This window comes from Podarcis cretensis, assembly GCF_951804945.1.
Source record: "Podarcis cretensis genome assembly, chromosome: 7".
Classification (NCBI taxonomy): Eukaryota; Metazoa; Chordata; class Lepidosauria; order Squamata; family Lacertidae; genus Podarcis; species Podarcis cretensis.
In genome coordinates, this window is record NC_137176.1 from 21,070,212 (window position 1) to 21,082,574 (window position 12,363).

The 12,363-nt window shown below is 41.9% G+C and overlaps 2 long non-coding RNA genes across 3 annotated transcripts in view; one reads left to right on the forward strand and one right to left on the reverse strand.

The window, feature by feature from the left end:
- The window catches only part of LOC307220954, a 125,113-nt gene that overhangs the window by 95,844 nt on the left and 16,906 nt on the right, over positions 1-12,363 (forward strand). Inside the window, exon 1 of one of the 2 annotated variants that reach the window (XR_013841206.1) lies at positions 10,214-10,253. The exons of the other annotated variant lie outside the window; for it this stretch is intronic. This is a non-coding gene — a long non-coding RNA (uncharacterized lncRNA). Of the gene's footprint in view, positions 1-10,213; positions 10,254-12,363 lie in introns of those variants that run through there. 2 annotated transcript variants of the gene reach the window in all.
- The window catches only part of LOC307221009, a 46,431-nt gene that overhangs the window by 23,348 nt on the left and 10,720 nt on the right, over positions 1-12,363 (reverse strand). The gene's annotated exons all lie outside the window — the stretch shown is intronic.

Genomic DNA, 12,363 nt, shown 5'->3' on the forward strand with positions numbered 1-12,363 from the left:
TAATGAAGGTGGTCAGCTGTCAACCCAAACATCATGCTTGCTTCTTGAAAATTTCTGAAACAGTGCATGCCCTGCCATTAGGCAGAGTGATGTTCCCACCTCAGGCAGCAGCTGTTGGTGGGGAGGCCACAGCAAGCTTCCAAATGGTTCCTTTTTCAAAATATTGCAGACTTGTGCAGGACCACTGGTGCAGAAAGGCAATTTTTTTAAAAAAGAATTTAGACCAAAAAACTGGATATGGAACAACTGATTGGTTCAAAATTGGGAAAGAAGTACGACAAGGCTGCATATTGTCTCCCTGCTTATTTAACTTATATGCAGAATTCATCATGCGAAAGGCTGGGTTGGGTGAATCCCTAGCCGGAATTAAGATTGCCGGAAGAAATATCAACAACCTCAGATATGCAGATGACACAACCTTGATGGCAGAAAGTGCGGAGGAATTAAAGAACCTTTTAATGAGGGTGAAATAGGAGAGCGCAAAATATGGTCTGAAGCTCAACACCAAAAAAAGAAGATCATGGCAACTGGTCCCATCACCTCCTGGCAAATAGACGGGGAAGAAATGGAGGCAGTGAGAGATTTTACTTTCTTGGGCTCCATGATCACTGCATATGGTGACAGCAGCCACGAAATTAAAAGACGCCTGCTTCTTGGGAGGAAAGCAATGACAAACCTAGACAGCATCTTAAAAAGTAGAGACATCACCTTGCCAACAAAGGTCCGTATAGTAAAAACTATGGTTTTCCCAGTAGTGATGTATGAAAGTGAAAGCTGGACTATAAAGAAGGCTGATCGCCGAAGAATTGATGCTTTTGAATTATGGTGCTGGATGAGACTCTTGAGAGTCCCATGGACTGCAAGAAGATCAAACCTCTCCATTCTTAAGGAAATCAACCCTGAGTGCTCACTGGAAGGACAGATCGTGAAGCTGAGACTCCAATACTTTGGCCACCTCATGAGAAGAGAAGACTCCCTGGAAAAGACCCTGATGTTGGGAAAGATTGAGGGCACAAGGAGAAGGGGACGACAGAGAACGAGATGGTTGCATAGTGTTCGCGAAGCTACCAGCATGAGTTTGACTAAACTGCAGGAGGCAGTGGAAGACAGAAGTGCCTGGCATGCTCTGGTCCATGGGGTCACAAAGAGTTGGACACGACTAAATGACTAAACAACAACAACAACAAAACCAAAAAAATGGGTGTGTGTATACTGTAGGGGGTTTGGTTGGTTGGTTGGCTGGTTGGCACATGCACAAAATCCATTATCACCAGCATCCTGAAATCCTACCAGTGGAACCCAGAGCATAGCAAAAGGAACTTGGACTCCATTATCTCCTTCCTAGTATGTTCCATGGTGCCTCTAACCAACATTCACTCTTTCAGAAAGGATGCTGGCATTCCTTTCCCATTCCCTGAATATTCAATGGAACTGGGAAAAATTTCCCTTTGACTGAGGGCTTATCCACAATTACTTTTACCCCACTTTATCCAGGCAGAGGTCCATGTCAGAGTTTGGGATTTATTTATTTGTTTTGCCCCAATCTTTCTCTGCAAAAACCCCTCTCGTTAAAGCTGAATTGGAGCAAATGTCCATTTGAGTTTTCCATGGATTGATGCTTGCTCTGGTTGAGGTTTAAAGAGTGGGATTTTGCAGGGAAAGCTCTGCAGCAAAACCAAAACCAACCAAACAAACAAAAAACCACAGTGCTTCAATGTGGAGCTTTAAATCAAAGGAAGGGTAAGTGTGGAGAAACCCTGAGGCATCTGTTTGTGTATGAGGTTTACACAACTGGATTCCTTCTACAGTCTGCATGCTGATAAGTCCATGTTTATCTGTGCAAAGGACACATGCATATCTTATTTCTTCTTCATACATGCACATAAATCCTGACCTGACGAGGGTATTCATTTAAAGGTGATAACTTCTGCCTTTTGGGGGGTATGGCATAGTTAATGGAGCCATATAATAAAAGCAACCCCCCATTTATGAACTCACATAAAGAGGCTTTGGCTGCTTCGGACCAGCGTAGTGGTAAATGGTAAATGAAATTTTATGGCACTATTTTTCACTGGCTCATGTTAACCAGCCTAGTACCAAGGCTGTAAATTCCTCAGTTGCATTACCATCTATATACACTGTTAAGCTCCTCAGTAAGCAGTTATTTATTTATTTATTTTAAAAGGAAGACACACAATATAAATTATTAACATTTTAGTTTACGACGGCAATGAAACCATTAAAAGAATGGACAAACTATGATACTTATTTATGCTTATGCCTTCCTTCCTAACCTATTAAAAAGTTCCTTGATTTACTTTTCAAATTAAAAAAAAAAGGTATTTCTTAATAGTCTGATGTATAAGCGGTTCTGCAAGCTCAGCATTGTGTGTGGTGTTTATATGTGTCTGAATTTACAGTGGCCTTTGAAATGAGCATTAATAGAGTTCCATTTGCGGACATCAGGATGAATAATCGTAAAAAAGTGCCTGCAAAATCTAGCAAGTGTACATGAGGATGAGTGTTTGGCAAGAGCAGGGAAGCTACTTAAATATAATTGAACTCACTTAACAGATTTTATGTATCAATCAAATGGCTTTGTTGTTGAAGAAAACCCCAGTGTTAGAGAAGATTACTAGCTTGCTTCTCCTTCTTACTTATAATGGGCTCCATCTTTTCTGGAACAACATTTAAGTTCCCTCACACTTTTTCTTGGTAATCTAGAATTGCCTGATTCATGAGGCTACAAAGGGGGTACAGAACGGTAAGAACTCTCTGTTTTAACTTCCTCCTGTTCCCCATGCTTTTCCATCTCCTCCAGTATTGTTCTTCCATCTCTCACCTGAAGGAAAGATGCACAATCTTCCTGTGATGTAGACAAATAAATTTAACTCACAAACTGGAAGGAATTATAAATCTGCTCAGGAGAACAGGAGGTTTATGTCAGTCATGTTCTATCTCCCTTCTCTCACTTATTACCACATCTGAAATGATTCTCTTGGATATTGACCTATGAGCCCTGTGATCCTAGGAACTCTACGATTGGGAGTTCAGAGAAGATGCACATTGATTTTGTGATTGTATGTAAGAAATATTCAGATCACTGTGTAGGACCAAAGGATTATCCTGGACACAAGCAATAATGCATTGCTATATTCTTTTTGTGTAAGTGAACTGATGGTTGAGTATTAATACCCACAAGAAGAGAAATTACATCATTAGTGTCAGGATGCTGTCAGCAGCTCCCAGCTGGTTACCCAGGAAAGTATAAAGACAAGGAAAAGTTTCTTACCGTCCTTTTTTATTTCAATCTTTACAGAGAGAGGCTATAGAACCAGCCTCTTGGATAATAGTATTGTCCCAAGTGAATTTCCAACCCCCCCCCCATCTCTCCCACTTCCTCATTCATCATCAACATCATCTCCTTTATCGGTGCTACTAAGTGGCCTCTGTCTTTGAGCTCTTTGCTCTCCTACTTTTAAGGCTCACTAGGTTCTGGGAGATGGAAGGTCTGGAATGCTTTCTAATGACAGCGTGTCAGCCAGGTGTTGTTCTGGCTCTTCCATGATTTCCCAACTTTCCCCCTCATTTGCCTCTGAGCTGCTACCTCCCTCAACCCCCTGTTGTAAATCTATACTGTCATCTTCTTCTTCCTCCTCCCTGGAAGGATCAGGATGGGGAGGGGATCTCCACTGTTCCTCCTCTGCCCAGTCCCTGACAATTAGTTTTCTTTAACAGTGGAAGCCAGTTTTCAGATTATATGCAGGTCTTCTTCAGGTTTTGATTATGAGAGGAAAAAAATAAACATCCAATAGTCTAGATAGAAACAACTGGGTAGTCAGGCTGATGGTTATTTGGCTACTGAAGTTTACTGGCCATTGCTGTTGGCATAGAGATAGTCTAGGATGAATGCAAACATGCCATTCTGATGTCATGTGTGATGTCACAAAGAAGATATGCTTTAAGTCTTGGTTAAGCCAAAAGCAGTTAACAGTCAGACAGCATCTCAGCCCTGTCAAGATGGATCTCCATAACAGGTGATGAATAGATTTATTTGGGGGATATATTAACTTTTACTATTGGGGAAAAGATTTAGATTGGTTTGCCAGTTTGTAAGCCATGAAGTTGAGGCAAATAGATATACAGTCACAACCCTGTACCCATCAAATAATCAACTTTATATGTGACTTTGGGACTGATTCATACAACCACATTAGCTTTCTCCACTCTATAGCAGCTTTTTTCTGTATTTGGAAAAAATAACCCAGAAGGAAAAGATAAGGAACCAGAAATACAGTGGTGCCTCGCAAGACGAAAAGAATCTGTTCCGCGAGTCTCTTCGTCTAGCGGTTTTTTCATCTTGCGAAGCAACCCTATTAGCGGCTTAGTGGATTAGCGCTATTAGCGGCTTAGCGGCTATTAGTGGCTTAGCGGCTAAGCGGCTATTAGCGGCTTAGCGACTTAGAAAAAGGGGGGGAGCGAAAAAAATCGCAAGACTCGCAAGACGTTTTCGTCTTGCGAAGCAAGCCCATAGGGAAAGTCGTCTTGCAAAGCGCCTGGAAAAACGGAAAACCCTTTCGTCTAGCGGGGTTTTCGTCTTGCGAGGCATTCGTCTTGTGGGGCACCACTGTAATCTAGGTGAGTATGCTGAGGATCTAAGTTTTACAAGTGAGGGGGCTAGGAACATGATCCAGCTTTGGAATGGTGGGTGCTTCATATTATTGAATTCCTGTTCCACAAAGAAGAAGCCTACTCTGGAATAATGTCCAATGTATGATTCTGCTGGTATTGTTGTTGTTGTTGTTCTATGGGTGTACTGGTTTTCCAAATAAAAGTTCATGTGAGGTAGCGAGTACATTAGCTACAACTCCCAAAGAGCAATTTAATTTCAAACTACTATACCACAAAGTTAATAAATGCAGCAGTATTAGATCCTAAAGGCCCTGCTTCCTGATGTTACTTAAACATATTCTGCAAAGCCTTCTAAAAACAAATAAACAGTAATGCAGGAGTTGAGAACATTGCCTGGAAGTAACGGTAGAAGGTATCTGGGGAAAATTATTAGAATCTATTGGGAGACTCCCCTTCTATGGATGGAATACCTATTCAAATGAAGGACAGTATAAGGACATATGATCCTGTTGAACAAGATGTAGTAAGTTTTTTTTTTTTTTCCTGTGACAATATTCGATTTTCTTCTCTCACTTGCTGTAGGAACAACTCCCCTCTTTCCTTATCTCTTACCGGAGCCACATATCTGTTTTTCCCACCTCTAGAATCTAGGATCAGATGATATCTGCCTCCTAGTCCGTTCTGAAATTACTCTGCACGCCATGAGTACCAACAAATCTGCACTGGTCCTAAAGACAGTTAGCAGCTATCAGCAGGATTTCTGCGAGGCACAATTATTTTCAAATATTTAATCTCATATGTGATCCAGCAACGCTGGATTTTTGAATCACCACAATACCTTGGGTGAAACTTAGATGAATATTATTATGACATCAAAATATTTGGTGCAGAAGTGGGATTAGAGTTAGAGTGGCTTAGCAGGGGTGGGGAAGTTTGATGGTACAGGGGAGTAACCAGCAGAAAAGAAAGTCAGCCCTATCACCCAGCAAGTCTTGGTATGCTTCAGGAGCCTTCTCTTAAAATCATTAATGTAATGGTTTGCGAGTGTATCTCTATATTCCAGGATGTGGCAAACTATTATTTTATTCAGCTCTCTCTTCCCTTGTTAATATCATCATTACATACATAATCCAAGTCATCCAACCATGTCCTCTGGACAGTAAAATCATAGCTGTCAACTTTTGCCTTTTCTTGCGAGGACTCCTATTCGGAATAAGGGAATTTCCCTTTAAAAAGGGGAAATGTTGACAGCTATGAGTTAAATACAAAGGGGAAGGGGGTGGGGAAGTTTTAAGAAAGAGAAAATAAACAAAGACAGCAAAAATCCCCCTCCCCCAAAAACTCCCACACATAAAACATAAAACACATCATCTGAAACCACTTTAAAATCAGCATGAAACCCAGCAAAGAGGAAACTGGTGTAAACAAAAAACCCTAAAGTGACGGATGGATTCTGATTTAAAACTTGAGAAACGGAGGTTTAACTCAGGCCCCTAAAAATTATATTGTGAGTGCTAGGTGAGCTTCTCTGGGGAAGCCATTTCATGAGCACAGCACGACCAATGAAAAGGCCCTTTTTTTAGAAGTCACCAGTCTCACAGTGATTTGTATCCTATGCAGCATTTATTAAGCATCCCATCAGCGCAAGGATTTCTTCTTGTTCAACAGGAGTTTCCTCCATCTCCTCTCCCTGTGAACCCCCTAAATCTGTTCTATGTTTTCCTCCAACACTCTGGAGCATGGGGAGGGTGTGGGGCACGTACCAGATGCGAAAGGGGAAAGAGAATCCTGCTGTCCAAATGGGAATCCTTTCATTGACAAAGCACTTACTTAGCACTACACTGGATACAAAGCTTTACTTCTAAATATTTTGTTTCAAACCTAATATTGGTTATTTTAGCAAGTAGCCATCTTGGAAATCCATTTGTACATCCAGACTGTAACCCCCTGTACATAGGTAAGAGCTACCTTTGTTGCCCCATCCCAGAAGGTTGTCCACCACTGAATGCAGTCATTGGACTAGACTGTTGTTGTTGTTGTTTAGTCATTTAGTCATGTCCGACTCTTCGTGAATCCCTGGACCAGAGAACGCCAGGCACTTCTGTCTTCCACTGCCTCCTGCAGTTTAGTCAAACTCATGCTGGTAGCTTTGATAACACTACCCAACCATCTCGTCCTCTGTCGTCCCCTTCTCCTTGTGCCCTCCATCTTTCCCAACATCAGGGTCTTTTCCAGGGAGTCTTCTCTTCTCATGAGGTGGCCAAAATATTGGAGTCTCAGCTTCAGGATCTGTCCTTCCAGTGAGCACTCAGGGCTGATTTCCTTCGGAATGGATAGGTTTGATCTTCTTGCAGTCCATGAGACTCTCAAGAGGCTCCTCCAGCACCATAATTCAAAAGCATCAATTTTTCAGCGATCAGCCTTTTTTATGGTCCAGCTCTCACTTCCATACATCACTACTGGGAAAACCATAGCTTTAACTATACGGACTAGACTAGAGGGATGGAAAAACAGTTCTCCATCCCTGTTATGCAATGAGATGCTTGATTTTTTTTTTTCCAACGGCTTCAACGGTTTGGAGCAAAACCCCTGCTCTACCTCTCTGACAAGGTTTCCTCTTTCAAGAATTCAGAGAAGAGGAAAAGGCTTTGAGGAAACATCGCCTGCCGAAGGTCAGTGGAAGCCGCCTGATGTAGTTGGCAGGCAAGTTCAACGTGTTGGGTGGAATGAGAGAAAACTGTGCAGGTTTTCAAAGCCTTAGTTCTCACTGAGGTGGTAGACCTGTGCCAAGTCAGATTACAGAGGGGAGCTCACATGAGTGAATGCTGCTCTTTCTCTGGAGATACTCCATGACTTCCTTGGCAGAGGTTAAGCCCAGTAAGAGAAACAAGAACTTTATTTATTAGTTTGACACTACTAGGTTAAAAGCATTGAAGCAGTACATAATACAGAGATTCTCCTTCAGAAATCCTCTTGACAGACACCGCTAGGAATCATATAACTCTTTTTTCCTGCCAATTCCTATATAGCCAGACAATGTAACCAAGGACTCATCTACATTTCTTCTTGACCTGTGCCTAGAAAGCAGTTTTCTCTTCGTCTTACCACTTTCCTCAAGAAAAAAAAAAAAATCTCTTTAGCACTGAATCAGAGCAAATGCCCATCTGCAGAAAAGCCAATTGACATTCGCTCCAATTCTACAATAAAGATTGGGTTTTCCTGGAGGAGAGAGGTAGGACAAGTGGAAGTCTGGATGAGCTCCTACTCTTAACTCCGGGCTGAAAGAAGGAAGCACCATTTTTAATGCAATGAGTGCAGCCTCTCAGATGGCCATAAAAGCAATTGAATCTTTAGACAGTTATGATGTCAGGCTGACGCCATCTTAGGTGCTACTCATGATACAACACTAGGTCAGGTTTTCCATAAAGCATGATAAAACCAGGGATATCAGAAGCCACCATTTCCTATACTGCCTTGCGGTCATCAAATGCAGTGCAGTTTCCATCCCACTGCAGTTTGTCTTCCTTCAAAAAACATGTTTTTCGTCTCCCTGTCCTCTGTGGCAAAACTTAGGCAATTAATTCTGTAATTGACACTGTCCTTGCCTTATTCCACCCTGTTCATGTCACTGCAAAGGAAACATAATACAATTGCAGAGGAATGTAGTGAATTGCTTTATGTATAATCTGTGGATGGAAAGCAACAACAGTGGATACCAATTATATTTATTGAATTGATTTCCATTTTGGGCATGGGACAAATAAGCAAACAATGGCAACTTCTGCTCCCCCCCCCCCTTTTTTTTTTTGGTCAGAATTCTCTGACATTCTTTAGATAGAACATGCAACTTTGGGCAACAGTTTTCTGTATTTCTTTCTTTCTTTTTGTAAAGGCTCTTTAGTTAAGAGTGGCAGTGGGGTGTATTTTGCTTTTTCACTTCACAAGAGTAGACAAGCACAAATGCAGCATGATTCTATTCTGACACTAGTGGCTGGACTAAATAGGTTGTTTTCCAAAGCTACGAATGAATACATCTACACAGTCGTCTTCTGCCAGCTTAGTTTTATGAGTTTACAAATCTACTATCCTCATATGTTGGGAATTTTATGAAAACTTGGAATAAATATCAAATAAGAAATTCCCTCCCAGAACACCTGTGTGATTTCACCTCTCTTATTTTCTTCAAATTTTTATAGTGTTGCATGCATTGCTGCACTATCTGTTTAAGTGCTGGTTACTTTAGGAAATCTGTATATAAAACAGTCCTGTAATATACGCACAGTGGTACCTTGGTTTAAGAACTTAATCTGTTCTGGAAGTCTGTTCTTAAACCAAAGCATTCTTAACCCAAGACGTGCTTTCCCATAGCAGTGGGGACTCAATTTACAAATGGACCACACTCAACAGGAAGCGAAACATGGTCTTATTCCAAGGCAAAGTTCACAAACCAAAACACCTACTTCCGGATTTGCGGTGTTCTTAATCCAAGTTGTTCATAAACTAAGCTGTTCTTAAACCAAGGAACCACTGTATAAGAATGTGTACACAAATGCCGATAATATGCAAGAGTTGTTCATATTTTTAGTAGAACTGGCTGAAGAAAAATAACTACCTTTTCAGGATCAAGGGGTGAGAGAGAAATTACAGAAAAAATCCATGTGAATAAGCTTGACATCAAGCTTTTCTGAACAGAACATCTCTAGTTGCCTCCTCAGTGGCAAAATATAGTTTGTCTCTTGGCAAGAACCTGTTATCAATAATACCATCCAACTTGCCTCAGGGCAAAATCTCATTCATTCAGTCTACATGTGTGTGTTTTCTCTTCCAATAAATTGATTTTATTTTTTTTACTTTTTTACTATTCTTCTTTTTGCAGCTGTTCCTCATTCAATGTTTCAGGGCAATAATTTGTGCTTTGGACAATCTGTTGCTGGTGGAAGAATGCCTGGGCAAGCTCCTGGGCAAGCCTGGGCAAACCAATGCAATTCTGGGCTGCATCAATAGGAGTATAGCATCTAGATCAAGGGAAGTAATAGTGCCACTGTATTCTGCTCTGGTCAGACCTCACCTGGAGTACTGTGTCCAGTTCTGGGCACCACAGTTCAAGAAGGACACGGACAAACTGGAACGTGTCCAGAGGAGGGCAACCAAAATGGTCAAAGGCCTGGAAACGATGCCTTATGAAGAACGGCTAAGGGAGCTGGGCATGTTTAGCCTGGAGAAGAGGAGGTTAAGGGGTGATATGATAGCCATGTTCAAATATATAAAAGGATGTCACATGGAGGAGGGAGAAAGGTTGTTTTCTGCTGCTCCAGAGAAGCAGACATGGAGCAATGGTTCCAAACTACAAGAAAGAAGATTCCACCTAAACATTAGGAAGAACCTCCTGACAGTAAGAGCTGTTTGACAGTGGAATTTGCTGCCAAGGAGTGTGGTGGAGTCTCCTTCTTTGGAGGTCTTTAAGCAGAGGCTTGACAACCATATGTCAGGAGTGCTCTGATGGTGTTTCCTGCTTGGCAGGGGGTTGGACTCGATGGCCCTTGTGGTCTCTTCCAACTCTATGATTCTATGATTCTATGATTCCTCCAACCATCTGACAGAGCAGACCATCTGACAGAGAGGTAAGAAAGTTGTCAGGTTTGGAACCAGGATACTTTTGTATATATATTTTTAATTAAATAGGCATTTGATTATGAGCAGCAATGCTAATAATTGTTTCATTTTCATATATTACAAACTTACAAATCTCTGCATTTGGGGCTTCTTGAATTCCACACTGATGTAATGAAAAGGTCATAAAACAGCTCAGAGTGTTGCTACAAGGACCTACTGTGTGTTAAGTATAGTAATTTAATTCACTGAAATTGTAAATGCTTGTATGCATCACTATGTGTTTAAATTTGACTGGTTGGTAAGTGAATTCTAGAGAGTTCTCTAGTCATTCTCATGTGACTGACTAATGTTGGTCACATGGGAGGCACCTCATGAAGGAGAGATTCCATTCTATGTGAAGCAGGATGGCTGTGTTTTGAAATCCACTGTGAACACTGCTAAGTTGAATAGAGTGTTGGAGTGCATTTTCTCTGCTTAAAGAAAGAGATTAAAGCTACAGGAGAAGGTAAAAGTGGAAATCTCTCATAAGAGTTGCACAGGATGGCCAACTGAGATACAGAAGGCTGAGTGCTGAGCTCTCAGAGGAGGAAAATACAGTTGTTTCGAAGTTAGAAGAAGAGACTGTAAGCCCATGCTTCGAGAAGCATGCAACTCTAAACATTATGTTTTAATTCATCTGTAAGTTTCTGCAAGTAAAGTTTTCGAATGTTCAAGTCTGGACATTGGCTTTATTTCCAAAGAAGGGTGTCAGTCATATATATGATTTGAGCTTCTTAGCTGTGCTTTCACTATCCTTATTTCAACACTCTGTGTATGCATGCAGCAGGAAGGAATTTAAATCTTATGAGATTCCCACTCCCCTTAAGCAGTACAGTGGTACTTTGGGTTAAGTACTTAATTCATTCCGGAGGTCTGTTCTTAACCTGAAACTGTTCTTAACCTGAAGCACCACTTTAGCTAATGGGGCCTCCTGCTGCTGCCGCGCCACCAGATCACGATTTCTGTTCTCATCCTGAAGCAAAGTTCTTAACCCGAGGTACTATTTCTGGGTTAGAGGATTCTGTAACCTGAAGCGTATGCAACCTGAAGCATATGTAACCCAAGGTACCACTGTATATCAGCTGTGTAAGAACAGGCATTACAATGCTCTTCTCAATTAAATGTTCCTCCTCCTCATTCATAGTAGATTTCCATTGCAAAGCTAGATACTAAACAAGCTTCTTATCTCTGCTGCAGTGACCATATACTCTCTGAGCGTACCATGGATAGGACTTGGAGAGATAACCACTTTCCCCTCATATTTTTGAGAAAATAATTTCTTAGAACCATGCACACACACATATAGTATGTCTTCAGCATATCAAGGAAGAACAGAGCAATTGAGCATTCCATGCTTCTTTCTAAAGTATTGCTTTTACAACTGGACTGGTTGCATCTCACCATATTGATTCCCCCCCCCCCAAGAAAAGTGCTGGGGGACTTTATTGAGAAATGTACAGAGGACAACCCTTTCAACAGAGCCTTTTCAGGCATAATATCAGAAATGTAAAGCATTCAGGAAGAACTATGGGTCACATTTAGCATGTGTGGCAGGCTCTGATTTCTCACCACTAGATAACTCAACAGTTGGAGATTTCCAGCTTTATTAAGCCCAGCACAGAACACTAGCAGAGTATTATGGTTTGTGTAGTACCGTATTTTTTGCTCTATAGGACACATCGGACTATAGGAGGGGGAGAACAGGGGGAAAAAATTCTCCCCCTCTCTGCTCAGCATCCCTTCAGCGAAGTGGCAGGAGAAATGGAGCCCCTTCCATTTCTCCTCCTGCTTCGCTGAAGGGGCGCTGCGCAGAGAGGGAAAACTGTGCAGCGCCTCTCCAGCGAAGCGTAGCCTGGAGAGCAAGAGGGATCGGTGTGCACTGACCCCTCTCGCTCTCCAGGCTTCAGACGGCTATTTGCAAGCCTTCGGAGCACAGCGGGAACCCTGCTGCACTTCGAAAGCTTGCGGATAGCTGCCTGAAGCCAACGGAGTGCAGCCTTTGAAGCCTCCGCAGGGCAGCAGGGTGCCTTCACCCCACTGCCCTGCAGAGGCTTTGCGCAGCCATCCCCAAGCTAGAAC